General features: G+C 35.7%; 1 non-coding gene across 1 annotated transcript; it reads right to left on the bottom strand.

Moving 5' to 3' along the window:
- Positions 1 to 10,578: 10,578 nt before the first annotated feature.
- LOC122110465 lies at positions 10,579 to 10,684 on the bottom strand. The gene has a single exon (XR_006147873.1). It is a non-coding gene; the product is annotated as a U6 spliceosomal RNA (small nuclear RNA).
- Between the last annotated feature and the right edge of the window lie 7,068 nt (positions 10,685 to 17,752).

Here is a 17,752-nt window from a genome sequence, read left to right as displayed (position 1 = left end):
TACAGATGGCAGAGGATGCTAATGTAAAGGTCCCATAGCTCATGAGTCATTAATGTAACAACATGGAAAAGGAGGACATATTTATTATTACCTCAATTTTTCTGAAAAGCTGCAATGTCATCATTTGGTTAAATTTTCCATTTTTTGTTTACATGGTATCATTCAGTGCAGCTAAATGCAAATATGAGCTGGGTGCTGGTGGTTCATGACTGTAATCCTACCTACTCAGGAGGCTGAGACCAGAGGATTGTGGTTCAAAGCCAGCTTGCTCAGAAAAGTCCATGTGACACTGATCTTCAATTAACCACCAGAAACCTGGAAGTGGTGCTATAACTAAAGTGGTAGAGCACTCAACTTGAGCTGAAGAGATAAGGGACAACATCCAGGATCAGAGTTCAAGCCCCACGACCAACAAAAAAGTGAAATATGACTTTAAGTTTCCCCAAAAAGAAAGACAAGATCAATAATCTTCCCAAGCTGAAAAAATAATTCCAAAAGGATTGAGTGCACCTACTTTTGCTGAGTTAAGTTATAGCTTTTTGCTGGGCATATACTCTTCTTTTAAATATTGTCAAATATTAGCTTTATAATAAACTTCATCAAATATTTCTCTTTTCAAAAGAGAAGTCCATACAGTTGATGTCACTTGGGTTTCTTACTATCTTGGTTCAAAGCCAACCCAGGCAGGACAGTCTGTAAAATTCTTATCTCTAATTAAACACCAAAAAACCAGGAGTGGAGTACTAGTTCAAGCAGTAGAGTACTAGCTTTGGGGGCAGGTTGGCACACGTTGTTCTGGCACAGGATCCAGCCTCTGGGTTCCAGCCCCAGAACCAGCACACATTAAACAAACAAGCAAACAACAAAAAAACCAGGTATTTCTTTGGGACACTCCTTAAAGGAGTACTGGTCTGAGAAGATGATCCTTTTGCTGATCATACTCACTGGATTCTGCTTGTTTGGAATCCTTATTACTCTGGAGATCTCAGGGCCAGACTAAAGGAATTGATAACTGACTCCTGCAACAAGAGAATCATCTCAGGGGTGAAATATTCATCCATAAGACACTTTAAAACCTCCATGTCTTTGTTTCTTTGCAATAGAACATTTTTAAAACAATGTTATTTCCTTTTGCTCTATGGCACTTTATTTCTTTTTGTAATACTCTCAACTTGAAGTTTACAGAACAGTTTTATATGAGTAAAGAACACACTTGAAAAAGTCAGGGACAGTTTCCATCAAGCCTTGGGATTCTTTTCTTGTATAGTGAAAAGGAAAGCTCAAGTTGACTGGAACTTTGCCATTCCTCTATGCTCCATTCTTCTCCTGGGATCAGTTTCCACATCCAGTAACAGTTACTTCCAGTAGCAAGCAATGGTTCTGCTTGAGGTATAATGAATGTTTTCTGGCTACACTGAAATAACACAAGGACACTTTTGGACCTGAGGTAACAAGTGTTTCAGAGACTATTTAATAAAGAGAAAATATGAAATTTATATTGCTTGTAAATACATTATCCATGAGTACATTGAGTTCAAACTTTGTAAGTTCTCTGTAAATTAAGGTAAATTTTAAATGGGAAGAAGGTTCTCAGATCATTCTTTTTGTGAGGGTATGTGTTGCACATTATTTCCAAAGTGTACATGAATTAACAGTAAGACAAACAATAGTAATAAAAGGGGAAAGAGAAGTTCTGTGTTTAAGTATAAGGGTTCAATGTACAATAGAAGACTCTACAAATAAAATGACATTGATACAATAAAGCCAAGTCCAGTATGTAGATTTATGGGAGTGATATAGAGAAAATATTACTCCTAAGTGGAACACGAAGTATGAGGCCATTCTTTTTCTAAATCACGCTTGCTAATCAAACAACTTTATAGAAAGTAGAATGGAAGAATAATTCTGGTTCTAATGCAAGTCAGGTATAAGAGCATGGACTTAACTGGATAAAAAGTCCATCTTGAGAGAGCAAGGATTATACTAGAAATGAACTGTTGGCTAAGGTGTTATTTCTTTTTCTTTTTCACTTTTTTTTTGGTTGGTGATGTTCTTGGCACTTGAACTCTGGGCCTGGGCACTGTCCCTCTGCTATTCAGCTCAAGGTTAATGCTCTACCACTTGAGCCACAATGCCACTTCCAGTTTTCTTGTAGTTAATTTGCGAAAAGAATCCCTGAGACTTCCCACTTGGGCTGGCTTTGATCCCCAATTCTCAGATCTCACCACCACCCAGCATAAGATCACATTTCTAACAGTGTACACTCAGGATGTGTAATGTCTATGTTCATCTATCTTTATATGAATTCTTGAGTTAAAAGTCTGGGCTACAGTTTAGACTTTACACTCACAAAAATATTTGTAGTTTAAAAGTAGATACTCCTGGAGAAATAAAACCTAAGAATGTAAAGGAGTCTGGGAAGTTCAGTTTGCATCCAGCTGGGGCAGAACAGTCTTTGCAACAGTAACTATAATTAAGCAGCCAAAACTTGGATTGGAACAATGACTCAGGTAATACCAGTCATGATCAAGATTGCTTGAGACTTTTGGATACATACATACAAACATACACATACACACAGAGACACTTACATGTACACAACCAAATACACAAATGAAACAACTCTCAGAATATGTAGAAAAATTAGAAAACAATAGAAAATATGTCCTGGGTAATACTAGAATCAAGTGATAATTTTTAATATTAGAAAGTCTCAAGTTAACTTTCTTCAAAATTGTTTGAGAATATTACATAGGTAGGGGCAAGAGATAGTAAGACAGTCAAGTAATCATTATTAAAGGGATCAGATCCATGGAAGAAAGAATCAGAAACCCCTGCAGGTGCATCTGAAAATACTCATATACTGTGTCAAATTTTAGAACATATTTGAAAATAGTACATGAACAGTATGAGCAGTTTAGTGGATAATATCTCTAGAGAAGTTCAGAATTGCTAATCTGTATCTAGATTAAATAAACCAAGAAACTATGGCAGGGCAATGGGATACATGCCTTCTAGCATTCAGACTTCAGACTAAGACAGGAGATTAGAGAGTGGAATTACATAGTGATACCTTCCCTGGACCAGGTAGTATAATTTTGTCTTAATAAAACAAACTAGACAAGAAAGGAATACACAATCATACACACACACACACACACACACACACACACACACACACACACACACACACACACACACACACACACACACTGGAATTCTATTCAACCATCAGAAAGGATGACTTTTCACCAGTCTTATGGAAAATGAAAGGCTTGGGAACTTTGTACTAAGAGAAAAGAGAAAGGAATGCAGACTCAGAGCAATATAGGTTTCATGGATTCATTCATGGTAACTAGAAGGTATCCACAAACCTACAAGTAAACAAGACAGATTCTACCTCGTCCCAATTAAAACGGCCATTATCTAGAAAAGTAACAATAGTAAATGCTGGCAGGGATGTAGCCAAATGGGAACTCTATTATACTCTTGGTGTGAAATTAAACTTGTTCAACCGCTGTGGAATGCAGTATGGAGTTTCCTGAAAAGACTAAACATAGATCTCTCTTAAGACCCAGTAATTTCCCTCTTCGGCACTAATCCAATAAATAACAAACAAGGTCACATTTAAGCTACCAGCAAAACCATGTTCAGGGGCCAGGCCCAGAATTCATTGACTGGAAAAAAGTTACCGCTGCTGGTATTTGTTTCTGCAAATATGAAACTTTTGACAAAAGATACCAAATCATTCTATTTGCAGTAGCTAGGATAGGACTTAAATGTAGTGGGTGATAAAATGCTTCTTTGGTGAATGTTAGGAATAGTTAGACAGTCCAAGAAAATTGAGACTTTTTGTTCTTGTTCAGGGGGCTTGAAGTCTGGGAAGGGATAGTAGGGGGAAAACAAAGGTGGGGGTAACAATGCTCAAAAAGAAATGTACTCATTACCTTACTTATGTAACTGTAACCCTTCTGCACAGGATCTTTACAATAAAAATGTGTATTAAAAAGATACAAGGAAAGCTTCTGTACTGAAAGGAAGTTGTATTTGTCACTCAATATCAGTAACGTATTGGTTTAAGGACCACAGGTATATTAAAACTTTGGATACTCAAATTCTCTACATGAACACAGTATATTATTTACATTAGAATCTGCCCACAACCTAGTGCAGTGTGATTGCTATGAAACTTTTACTACATTACGTTTGTAATGAATAATAAAATCATATGCACTATCAAATGATACAATTTTTTCAGATTATTATTCTATTGTGAAAATACCATACACAAAGGGTACATGGGCAAGGTAATGAGTATATTTCTTATCAAGCATTGTTGCCTCCTCCTTTGTTTCCTATTCCCATCCCTTCCCATCTCCCATCCCCCCTGCTCTCCCCTCCTACCTATTACTCCCCCCCCCAGCCAAACTTGTAAAGTTCATTTTTCAACATAAACTCTTGTACATCTCATTGTTGCAATGGGTCCACCTGTATCCCTATTTAAACAATTTGTTTTTCCCTTCCCCTCCACAAATTATGCCAACATCAAATACAGTGAAAGAAGGGGTTATACTGTGGGGGAGGGACATACAAACCAACAAAGAAATCCTCTTATAAATATGTTGGAAACAATCACAAGAAAGGAAAAACATTTGAATCCTTATCTTGGGGTTCATTTCCCCTAGCATCAACTTATCTGAACATTTCTGCTTGTCTCAGACATATATTAGTTATTGCAAATAAGGGAAACCATGGGACCTCTGTTTCTTTGGGCCTGGCTTACTTCACTTAATATAATTTTTTCCAAGTCTTTCCATTTCCTAACAAATGGGGCAATGACATTCTTTCTGATAGAGGCATAGAATTCCATTGTGTATATATACTACATTTTTTTGATCCACTCATCTACTGAGGGGCATCTGGGCTGGTTCCATATCTTAGCTATGGTAAATAACGCTGCAATAAACATAGTTGTGCTGGCAGCTTTAGTATGGTCTTGTTTGTAAACATTTGGGTAAATGCCCAAAAGTGGGATTGTTGGGTCTTCTCAACTTTACAATTCATGAAATATAATATTAAAATTAGTTTCACTTTTTCTTTCTATAGCTGCGGAAATTAAAATTATGTATTAAACATTCAATATTAAAAAAATCAACAATAAGTAACCTATTATTCAAATGATATACTATTAAACTGTGATTTGAATTATAGTTCTAACAAACTATGATGTAAACAACATTTAATAGAACTATGAGTAGTATTTTTTAAACTTACATATTGTTATTTGTTACCTAATTGTGTCATTTGTTATTCTTAGTCTTAGTCATTTCTTCATCTCAATGGTTTAGTTTTCTATTTTATCTTTATTGGTTTGCTAATTATGCATTTTGTTTTCCCTTTTTAGTGACTGACATGAGGCTCAAAATATGTATGCTAGTTTATTACTTCCTATGTAAAAGTAAAATTACTGCTCTCCACAGCTGTTTCACTAAACTATACTACAGTATTTCGCTCACTCCTATCTCCTGTATTGAGGCTCTCATATATTTTATTTTATTTTTTATTTAAATTTTATGGTCAAGGTAATATACAGAGGGTTTATAGTTACATAAGTAAGGTAATGAATTCATTTCTTTTCTAACTTGTTTCCCCTTCCCCCATTTTATCCCTCTTCAATCCCAAAGCCCACCCCAAGATTATTTCCAACATATTATCTTGTGAGTATCACTGTTGCATAGGTTTCCCCTTTGTCTTTTGTCTCACCATTTTGTTTTTGCCCCTTTCCCTTCCCCAGTTCAGACCAACATATTTACAATACCCAGAGTATCAAAATCAACTACAGTGACTTCAGGCAACCATGGGGGGGGGCGGATACAAAAGGATAAAAAGAAATCACGTAGTACATTAAGAACAACAACAACAAAGAACATGTCTTGGAGTTCATTTCACTTGGAATCACGTTATGGGGTCATATATACATAGCTATTGAGCTATTTTGCTCATCTACTAAGATTATCCTTGATGTACACAATAATGCTCCTCTATTATCCAGTAATCCCACTACTGGGCATTTAACCAGGTGACCACAAAAAAAGCCACACTAAAGCCACCAGCACAATTACGTTTATCATAGTAGAACTTACCATATCTAAGATAGGGAATCAACACAGATACCCCTCAGTGAATTAATGGGTCAAGAAAATGACACACACACACACACACACACACACACACACACAGTTACACATACATGGGATACTATGCTTTCATCAGAAAGAAAGGTAACACCTCATTTTTAAGGAACTGGAAGAACTTGGAAAAAATCATATTAATTGAAGTAAGCCAGATTTAAAGAAACATAGGTCTCATGGTTTCCTTTATTTGTAATAATCAATTTACATCAAGGATAATCTCATGTATTTTATTTCAACATTTTCTTCTATGGTGTGCATGCAACATACTTGCTATATTGTTTGCTATTATTTCTGCAAACAGGCAGGTTTATTTAAAGAATTACATTCATCTTATACATTACTTAAGAAAGAACAACTAAAATAACAACCCCTACTAGGAAGAACAACTCCTACTTAGTTAGCTTCATTCCTATGTAAGGCCAGTGTTGTCCCCTGTATCCTTATGTTGTACATTACAACTCTATACCTGTTCATCCTGTATATCTACTATCTTCTACATTGTGACCTGAATGCCCCAAGAGTTACACTCTGGTTTATTTTTTTTCAGAATTTCTCTCTTAAAGTTTGATGTTGGTTTGTGTGTGCGTGTGTGTGTGTGTGTGTGTGTGTGTGTGTGTGTTTACAAAAATCAGAAGACAACATTTTTGTTCATGTAGAATACATCTTCCAGGTAAGTTGTGGCTAAAGGGAGAAGTCTCTTGCTATTTTAAGGATGAAACAGAAAAAGATATTTTTGCTGGTACCACGGATGCTTTATTTCTCTGTACTTGAACACTGAACTTTGATTTATATCTTGGCTGTTGTGAATAATATGAATAACAATGAACTACAGATAGATTTACGAGTTACCCCGAGAAAAATAATCACATGATTGGTGGGTCAGATGATATTTCAACTTTGGATTTCTTTAGAAATCTGCATACTACTTTCTACAACCAGAATACTAACCTGTATTTTGACCAAGACTGTAGAAAATTTCCTTTTATCCACACTCTCACTAACAATATTACCTTTTATTCAAAAGGTAATAAAGGGCAGGTTTTTACTATCTGCAGTACCCAAGACTGGCCTTAGACTTAAATCCAACCTTTAAATGATTGGAATTACAAGCCTTTACCACCACACCTGGTTCCTTTGAGTGTTTTTGGTAAGAGTTATAATAGTTTTGATGTAGTATCATAGTAATTTTGAATTACATTTCTCTAATGACTTCTACTCACAAAGCATTAAGCCAGCATAGAAGTTGTATTAAACACAACTTTGTAAACCCAGTGTCGATTTTCAGGGCTTTATGGAGAACACGTCTATCAAGTTTTTTGTCAATCTCATCTTTAATCTCTCTATACAAAGTCAATAATTAATTCAAGGTAGTAGAAAGGAAAAAAATTAAGCAACTCCTACCACTTTTCAATTTTCAATAACATGATATTGCTTAATTATTTTCTGTTTACACTTGAGAATATATAACTCAATTTAGACCTTTTACAAGGTTGTATGTATTTTATTTATTTTACCTTGATTGTTCTTTCCAAAGCCTGCGTGTCTAATTTCCCTTGGTTTCTTTCAGTTTCAAGAAGTTCAGATTTCAAACTGAAGAATAAATGGAAGGAAGCAAACAAAAAAATATACAGTTCCTCTCAACTGATGATGCCTCTACAAGAATGAAGAAAGAGTTCTAAGGTCCTATGATAAGACATCAAAAAGAATTCATTCTTCTAGGACTTTCTTATCTTTGTGATGTAACTTAAATGATCTAAACCACAATATTATTGCTCAGATAATTTTGTTTTATCAGTTTTGCACATTTTCATATGGACTTCTCCTCAGTCTACAACATTCCTTGATTATTCTGTCCCTAATATTTTTACACTATCAAGACCTAAGATAACTAGTTTGATTTACAGCATAGGAAGTTATCCATCTGGCTTCCTTGGAATCAGAGCATGGTCAATAGATAACATTACTTCTGGTTGTTCACTACATGTAATGGTTTCTTTAATACTTATCATATTCTATTTATTATTATTTTTTTAAAAAAACAGCTGGCTAAACTCAAAGCTCATTCATAGAAGTTTATGTTAAGTATTTCACAAGTTTTATTTCCCTTAATTCTTTTGTTTTTTTGGGGGGGTCCGGTCGTGGGGTCTGAAGTCTGGGCCTGGGTGCTGTCCCTCAGCTCTTCAGCTCAAGGCTAGCGCTCTACCACTTGAGCCACAGCACAACTTCCGGTTTTTTCTTTTTGCTTATGTGTGCTGAGGAATCGAACCCAGGGCCTCAGGCATGCAAGGCAAGCGCTCTAGCACTGATCCACCTTCCCAGACCCCTTAATTCTTAAGATAACATTTGCTATAATGCTAATGTTATTACCATTTTAGTGTTGGGAAAAATTGTAATTAAAGACAGTGAGAGCATGGCCCAAAGACACACTGTGAGGAAGGAAATGAGTCAAAGTTTCCAAAAGTCTTTCAGCAATACAAAAAATGTGGGTAAAATTTCTCCATTCTCTTACACTCTCAATTCAATATTCATATTGTCCAAGAAATAGTAGCATAGCAATTATTGCCCATGGTTATTATTTTCTGTTACATTTTGTCTTCAACACAGACTGTGTTGGTGATATTGGGTTATCATGCACAAAGCTGAGCTTACAAGAGAGGCAATTTTTTGGGGGGAGGGCGTCCAGTCGTGGGGCCTAAACTCTCGACCTGAGCACTGTCCCTCAGCTCTTTACGTCATGACTAGCACTCTAACACTTGAGCCACAGTGCCACTTCTGGCTTTCTTTTTCTACTTATGTGGTGCTGAGGAATTGAACCCAGGGCATCATGCATGCAAGGTAAGCGCTCTACCACTGAGCCACCTTCCCAGCCCTGGGCAAATTTCTTTTGTCCCACAGTTCCAGTTTCCTTTTTTAAAAGTACTAAAACATTTAAATATAATCACTTACTTTTTAAGAATCCAAAACCGAAAAAATTCACACATAATCACTCCAAATTGCTTTAAAAGTAGGAGATAATGAAACAGGCCCTGTGAAGTAAATTTTCTTCTACTTTTAAAGTAATTCTGTAAGCCATGTCTTGATTGGTCACATCTGTAATCCTAACTGAGATCTGTGGATAACAGTTGGAAACCAATCAGGGCAACATAAATTCATGAGATTATTTTTCAAAAATTGTAATGAACCAGCAAAGGCCCAGGAATGGAGATGTAGCTCATATATTAGATCAGCAATCTAGAAAGGATAGGCCTGGCCAGACCTTGAAGCTCTGATTTCAAATTCTGAGCATACTAACACACATGCAAGTTTGTGTGCATGCATGCGCGTGCACACACACACACATTTATTCAAAATCCTTCATATCAGTGTTTCGCATTAATTTCTTTGTTAAAAATATTTTATGAGTAAAATAAAGGAAATAAACTCTTCCCTCTCCGAATATTTTTGTACGTTTTTTATGTAAAAATACTGTACAGAGGAGTCACATTTACATGAGCAAGGTAATGAGTACATTTCCTAACAAGCATTGTTAGCTCCTCCTTTATTTTTCCCCTACCATCACTTCCCTCGCACCTCCGCAAGTACACTCCCTTCTTCCCTTCCCCAGCCTAAATTGTTCATTTTTTTTAACATAGTGTCTTGTGCATCTCATTGTTTCAATGGGTCAACCTGTATCCCTATTTAAACATTTTGTTTTTTTCCTCTTCAAATTAGAGGAGCGTATATACAAGGTGTAGGTGCACCAACTTCAAATACAGTGAAAACAAGGGTTATAGCATAGGGGAGGAACATATAAAGAAACAAAAAAAATCACATCACACATTATAAGTACGTTAGAAACAATAGCAATAAAGAAAAAAAAACACTTGTGTTCCTATCTTGAGGTTCATTTTCTTTAACATCATCTTATTTGGTCATATGCAGATAGCTTTTGACCTTTTCTGCTTATCCCAGACATATATTAGTTATTGAAAATTAGGGAAACCATGGGACCTATGTTTCTTTGGCCCTAGTTAGTTCACTTAATTTTTTCCAAGTCTTTTGATTTCTTAACAAATTGGACAATGCTATTCTTTCTGATGGAGGCATAGAATTCCATTGTGTATATATACCACATATCCATTCATCTGCTGAGGGGCATCGGGGTTGGTTCCATATCTTAGCTATCTTAAATAACGCTGCAATGAACATAGTTATGCTGGTAGCTTTAGTATGGTCTTGTTTGTGATCATTTGGGTAAATGTCCAAAAGTGGGATTGCTGGGTCATAGGGAAGCTCTATGTGGAGTCTTTTGAGGAACCTCCATACTGCTTTCCAAAGTGGCTGAACAAGTTTACACTCCCACCAACCATGCAGTACTGTTCCCTTGTGATCACATCCCCTCCAGCATCTGCTGGAATGCTTCAGGAATTTGCCTGTCATCCTTATGCAGGGGCATGCTAATCTTCTCTGTATTTTTCCAATATTAGTGTACGTGATGCTGAATTCAGCACAGAAAACTTTTTATATATAAAGTGTAATTGATTTTATTAAACTATATAATTCAACAAAAAGTAAGTTTAAAAGAATCGTCGTGAACTTTTAGAAACATGTATTCCTTACATAAGCACACATTTAAGAATAAAGTCAAGATTGACATGTCAAAAACAAAATAATCCCAGATATTTGTTGTTCAAGATATGTGTAGGAGAAGGAATGCAATTATTCTATACAAGGCAACTGTCCTAATGAACACAGCAGCAAGTGTTAAGATTTGATAAAACTTTTAATGTTTTAAACATATTTAATTTTGGGAATTTACTTACATATGCAAAAACTAGGACTGTTTGTCAGGTCATAATACTTTTCTATAAAGTATTTAAGATTTATGGTAGCAGACATATACTACTAATTATGTACATTTCAGAGTTTATAGAAACTTTACTAATGAGAAGTTGCAAAGTCTTTGTGTAAAGGAACAGAATAAAGAGTTAAGACTTTGTTAACTACAGTTTCTGTTAAAACAATAGGGCTTCCTTACTTTATATGTTAGCGAGGAACAAATGATGATATAAGCCATGTACAAATGATGAGATGAGCCATAAATAGTAATCTTAGTGGGTAACTTTAAAGACTGCACATAGTCTATAAAACTCTTGTTGAGCATCATAATCTTAGTCAGTTTTAAATGTACAGGAATATGAGAAAATAGTAAAATCTAATAGGTAGTACCCTTCAAATACTGAAAACACTGGTAATTGTTTTGTTTTTTATTTTATTAATCATTAATATTTAATTATTGGTTTTTCTTATTTGTAGTATTGTTTTCCTTGTTGTACTATAATACTATTTTTTGTAAGTCCTCATTAGGAGGTACTTTGAGAAGGTTACTGGGATGGCCAAATCATTTTTATAGGAGCATGTGAATTTACAAAGAGGAAAATTAAGAACAAAATATTTATTTAAAAAAATGATGAAGTAGAGTCTGAATCAGGAGTGTTGAAAAATGTCCATACCTAAAATCTTAGCCCTAGGATGAAGCAGCAGTATTACAGAGTTGAGGCCACAAAAGTGAGACTGTGTTTTTTTTATTTTGATTTTGTTGGTCATGGGGCTTGAACACTGGGGCCTGGGTGCTGTCCCTCAGCTTAAAGCTAGCATTACCACTTGAGACAAAGCACCACTCCATCTTTTTGTGCTTATGTGGTGCTGCTGAGGACTCAAACCCACGGCCTCATGCATGCAAGGCAAACACTCTACAACTGAGCCATCTTCCCTGCACCTGAGATAACTGTGTTTAAAAAAAATCATCTAAACAATATTTGCTTTCTGCTTTGGGTTGTATAATGAAATATATGAATATCTTTTGATGTTTTTGTGAATTGTCGTACTTCTAAATTTATACTCACTTCAGCCACTTTATCCTTTTCAAAGTCATGAAATATCTCTGAGAGTTTGCTTCTGTGAAGATTGTTTTTGCATTTATAATTTCTTCTGAATCATTTTTATTTTTTGTCAAAATGACTTTATATTTCATGTTGATGGTTTATCATACATCAAATACCTTTAAATGTACATGAAGAGTCTGAAGATCGCAAAATGATTATTCTCATACAGCTCTTGTTTAGCTGTTATGCACTTTCAGCATTATGATATTTCTCTCTCTTTAACTCTCTCTCATTTCCTCTCTTTCTCTTTCATGCTCCATGTCTGCTACTTAGAATTTCTGCTGGTCTACTATAATCCTACAGAATCCACTGGTTTTGTGGGAACATGAGAGGGACCATCAGTTACCCTTACATTTCTTAAGAATTATAACAGTGACATGATATTATTCTTTTCTATTCTAAATGGCAAAAAACCAGATCTAGGAATTCCTTTTCACTTTTATACTATTATAAATTTTATCTCATAGGAATCATTGGGACGGATAGGATACTTTTAACCTCTGACCTATAAGTTCTTTTTCTTTTACAAACGAAACTTTTTTATTATCAGTAAGTAACTACATGTAATGAAAACAAAGCTATCCTATGAAAAGTAGGCCGAAGTTGTTCATAGGGATGGGGGGAAGTGAGCACAAAGGATGCCCGTCATAGAGCACAGATCCTCAGAGCAGTTTATCATGTACACTTTGTGAGAATGAAATGTGCTGGGATGTATAAATTAAATCACTGAACAACTGATATATATATATATATATACATATATTTATATATGTATATTTATTTATATATGCATATATGTCTGTATATGCCCTTATACATGTACAATGCATGTTATTATACACACATACATATATACATGTACACATGCACACAAGGAGAAAGACATAGATACAGCCAACACTAGTTTCACTACTTGTTGAATATGCCTTAGAGGGAATGCTTGGAACAAAATAATGTTGAAGATACGTTTGTCTCCAAAAGTTCTTTTACCACTCCTCTTATCTCTTAAAGCTGGTAGGTTTTGCTAGATTCAACTTGTAAAATGCAATACAAGTGACAGCAAGTCACTCAGAAATCTCAGTAAGTAAAAATCATATGGTGTCTCCCTGCTCCCAACAGAATGGTTGCTCTTGTAGACCTTCTCAACAACCAAAGTAGATGGAGAATACCCTGGAAAAGAATAAAGTTCTATGGACTTAAATGGCATCCAACAGCCAGCATCAATTCCTAAGCAGATGAGTGAGTCCTCAGAAGTTTGGAGCTTAGGTCAACATTTAACCAACCCATGTGAAAAGTCTTATGTGAGAAATGCTGACTGAGGTCTTGCTGATTTCCTGGCCAAGAAAATAAGGAAGTATTTTTAATATATTAAAATTTGAGAATAATTTGTAACCTGTCTATAAATGTGTAGAACACTATTATATCAACTCAAAAAAATGATGTGGGAAACTTACTGCATTGCTGGTGGGAGTGTAAACTTGTTCAAATACTGGAAAGCCATATGGAGGTTCCTCAAAAATCTCCACATAGAGCTACCCTATGACCCAGCTACCCCACTTTTGGGAATTTACCCAAATGATCACAAACAAGACCATACTAAAGCTACCAGCACGACTATGTTTATTGCAGCATTATTTAAGATAGCTAAGATAGGGAACCAACCCAGATGCCCCTCACTAGATGAATAGATCAAGAAAATGTAGTGTATATATATACAATGGAATTCTATGCCTCCATCAGAAAGAATGACATTGCCCCATTTGTTAGGAAATGGAAAGACTTGGAAAAAAATTATATTAAGTCAAGTAAGCCAGGCCGAAAGAAACATAGGTCCCATGTTTTCCCTTATTTGCAATAACTAGTATATGTCTGAGCAAAGCAGAAAAGTTCAGATAAGTTGATGTTATGGGAATGAACCCCAAGATAAAGATTCAAATTTTTTTGTTTTTTTTCTTTCATGCAATTGTTTCTAATATATTTTTAAGATGATTTCTTTGTTGCTTTGTATGTCCCTCCACCACGGTATAACCCATGCTTTCACTGTACTTGATGTTGGTATAATTTGTGGAGGGGAAGGGAAAAAACAAATTGTTTAAATAGTGATACAGGTGGACCCATTGCAACAATGAGATGTTCAAGTTTTTATGTTGAAAAACAAACTTTACAATTTTGGTGAGGGCTGGGGGGAGGATCAGGTGGGGAGAGGGGGAGAGTATAGGAAGGGATGGAAAGGGGAAACAAAGAGGAGGCAACAATGCTTGATAATTAATATACTCGTTATCATGTAATTGTAAGTCCTCTGTACGGTATTCTCACAATAAAAAAAAGAAATTAAAATAAATGTTGTGCGTTTTATTTATGTACTCTTGGACTTGGCAAGTGACTTTAGGTGTGTCTACACAAGTAGAATCAGCATGAAACAAGCCAGCATTTCTGCATTTAAGATACAAGGAAAGAATACAGGTTGACTCATTGTAACAATGAGATGTACAAGACACTCTATTAAAGGGGGTGGATGAAGGGAAGAATTGGGGAGGTATGAATGGAAGAGATGGTAGTGGAAAACAAAGGAGATGGTAACAATGGTGAATAAGAAATGTACTCATTACCTTACTTATGTAACTGTAACCCCTCTGCACAGGATCTTTACAATAAAAATACATATTGAAAAGATACAAGGAAAACTTCTTTACTGATAGGAAATTGCATTTGTCACTCAATATCAGTGGTTTAAGGGCCACAGGCATATAAAAACTTTGGATACTCAAACTGTCTACATGAACACAATATAATATTTACATTAGAATCTGCCCACAACCTAGTGCAATGTAATTGCTATGAAAATTTTTACTACATTATCTTTGTAATGAACAATAAAATCATATGCACTATCAACTGATACCATTTTTTTCAGATAATTTTTTTATTGTGAAAATACCATTCGGAGAGGGTACAATTACATGGACAAGGTAATGATTATATTTCACATTAAGCATAGTTGCCTCCTCCTTTGATTCCTCTTCCCATCCCTCCCCATCTCCCATCCCCTCTATCTCTCCCTTCCCTCTCATTCCCGCCTCAGCCAAACTTGTAAAGTTCATTTTCGACCTAACTTCTTGTATATCTCATTGTTGCAATGGGTCCACCTGTATCCCTATTTAAACAATTTATTTTTGTCCTTCCCCTCCACAAATTATGCCAACATCAAATACAGTGAAAGGAGGGGTTATACTGGGGTGGGGGAGGTACATGCATTGTTACATCCTTCTTTGTTTCCCCTTAACATCCCTTCCCCTCTCCTCCCCCCACCACCCTTCAAAGTTGGAAAGACCATTTTTCGACATAACTTTCACTAGCCAAAACGGACAAGGGTCTCATATCTAAAATATACCTGGAATTCAAAAAATTAAATCCCTCAACAACAAATCCTCAAAGAAACAACTGCTCAATAGGTGAGTGGACTAAAAACTTAAAGAGAATCTCTCTGAAGAGGAAAGTAGGATGGCCAATAGATACATGAAGAAATGCTCAACCTCACTAGCCTTAAAAGAAATGCAAATCAAAACAACTTTGAGATACCACCTCATGCCAGTTATAATGGCTATAATCAAGAACTCTAATAACAACAGATTCTGGAGGGGATGTGGACAGAAGAGAACCTTATTGCATTGATGGTAGAAGTGTAAACTGTTCAACCACTTGAGAAAGTAGTACGGAGGTTCCTCAAAAGACTCCACATAGAGTTCCCCTATGACTCAACAATCCAACTTTTTGGGCATTTACCCAAATGATTACACCCTTGAACCACCAGTGCCTAGCCATGTTGCATATTCTGTGTAATTCCTATTCTCAGCATTGTATAGATGCTACTACTACAATATAAAAAAATTTAAAACATACTAAGGATATTTGTAAAGTATATAATGAAGGAAGTATTTTCATCCTTTACAAAAACTCTGCAAAATCTATCCTAAACTATTTATATTTTACTCTACGTTTCCTTCAACCCGTTTGATATAGCTTAATACTTTTCAAGCCAACTTTCTCCATATTCTACTGCAGATTTACTATTTCATGTATCTATGTATATGTATATGTAAATGTATATGTACATGTATATGTATATGTATCTATCTATAAATGATCCAATGTGAATCATGAGACTTGAAACTTTGCTTTATTTTGCTGTTCAGCGGTTGAATCTGGTCGGCTCATTCTGTGACAATATCTGTGCTCATTCTCATCATTCTTTATTTACCACACCATCAGCCTCCTAAAATCAGCTTCATTTCCCGGAGATGGTTACCAATCAGTCCAACCAATATCCACCCAGGAGGTTTTAATAATTAAAGATTTAAGGAAGGAAGATAACATGAAGTGACATGTACAGAATTTCTACAAAGACCTGACATCTTTCACATTTCTTCCTTCCTTCTCTTTTCATACTTCAGAAAGCATTGACTAACCCTATAAATATGATGCAATTATAACTTAAGGATCAATGGGTTTTTTTCCAACCTGAAGCCTTTTGACATAAACATTTGGGAAATTTTTTTGTTATAGGATTCCATCCAAACAAAGCCATGTATATCAAGAAAGCCAATGTTTTCAAATCAGAGTACTAAACAAAAGAGGGAGAAAATTAAAGTTAGCTATATATGTTAAGCACAAATATAGGCAATATCAAGATATTTTGAGATTGTATACTTTTACTGTATAAGGTGGCTCAAACCTTTAATATTATCTACTTGGAAAACAGAGATTAAAGAATTCCAGTTCCAGGAAAGCCCAGACAAAAAAAGAGGTTTCAGAAACTCTAACCATTTGCTGCGTGCAATGTGTTGGGGTTGGGTTAGAAGGACCACAGTCCAAGCAGACCCAGGCACAGTAATACTACCTCAAAAAAAAAATCCAATTACAATCTGCAGGTATGGCTATAGTAGAGATGCTGTTTAACTTACGAATGGGGTTTGGAGTTCAATCCTCCAGCACTACTAGGAATTTAAGTGTGTGCCAGAGTAAGAATTTGGCATGTCTAATGTCAACAGTTCATACTGGTTTAGCAAGTTTTAATAAAAATTTTATTTCCTTTACTAATTTTTTAAAGAATAACCATAACTTCCTTGCACAAACCAAATAATTTCTTATTAGAGATTTTCTTCTATCCATTAAGTAAAATGTTATGTGTTGGATACTGTCCACTGAAATCATACTAAAGATCGATAACCCACGGGCTGGGAAGGTGGCTCAGTGGTAGAGTGCTTGCCTTGCATGCTCGAGGCCCTGGGTTCGATTCCTCAGCACCACATAAGCAAAAAGAAAAAAAAAAGCCGGAAGTGGCGCTGTGGCTTAAGTGGTAGAGTGCTAGCCTTGACCTGAAGAGCTGAGGGACAGTGCCCAGGCCTAGAGTTCAGGCCCCACGAATAGACCCCCCCCCCAAAAAAAATCGATAACCCATTGCCTTAGAAAATGACTGCATTGGGAAACAGAATCTCAAAGGTAGCATTTAAGTTGAAGTATCCTCCAAAAGAATCAGAAGGTCTTGAATATGCCAAGGAAGGAGGACTCAGAAGAAGCCAAACCTGATCTTGGAGTGCTAGATCCACCACTTCAGAGGCAATATATTTACAGTGT

Source organism: Dipodomys spectabilis, unplaced genomic scaffold, assembly GCF_019054845.1.
Source record: "Dipodomys spectabilis isolate Male_0828 unplaced genomic scaffold, ASM1905484v1 ptg000078l, whole genome shotgun sequence".
Lineage (NCBI taxonomy): Eukaryota > Metazoa > Chordata > Mammalia > Rodentia > Heteromyidae > Dipodomys > Dipodomys spectabilis.
This window is presented reverse-complemented; position numbering and strand designations above follow the sequence as displayed.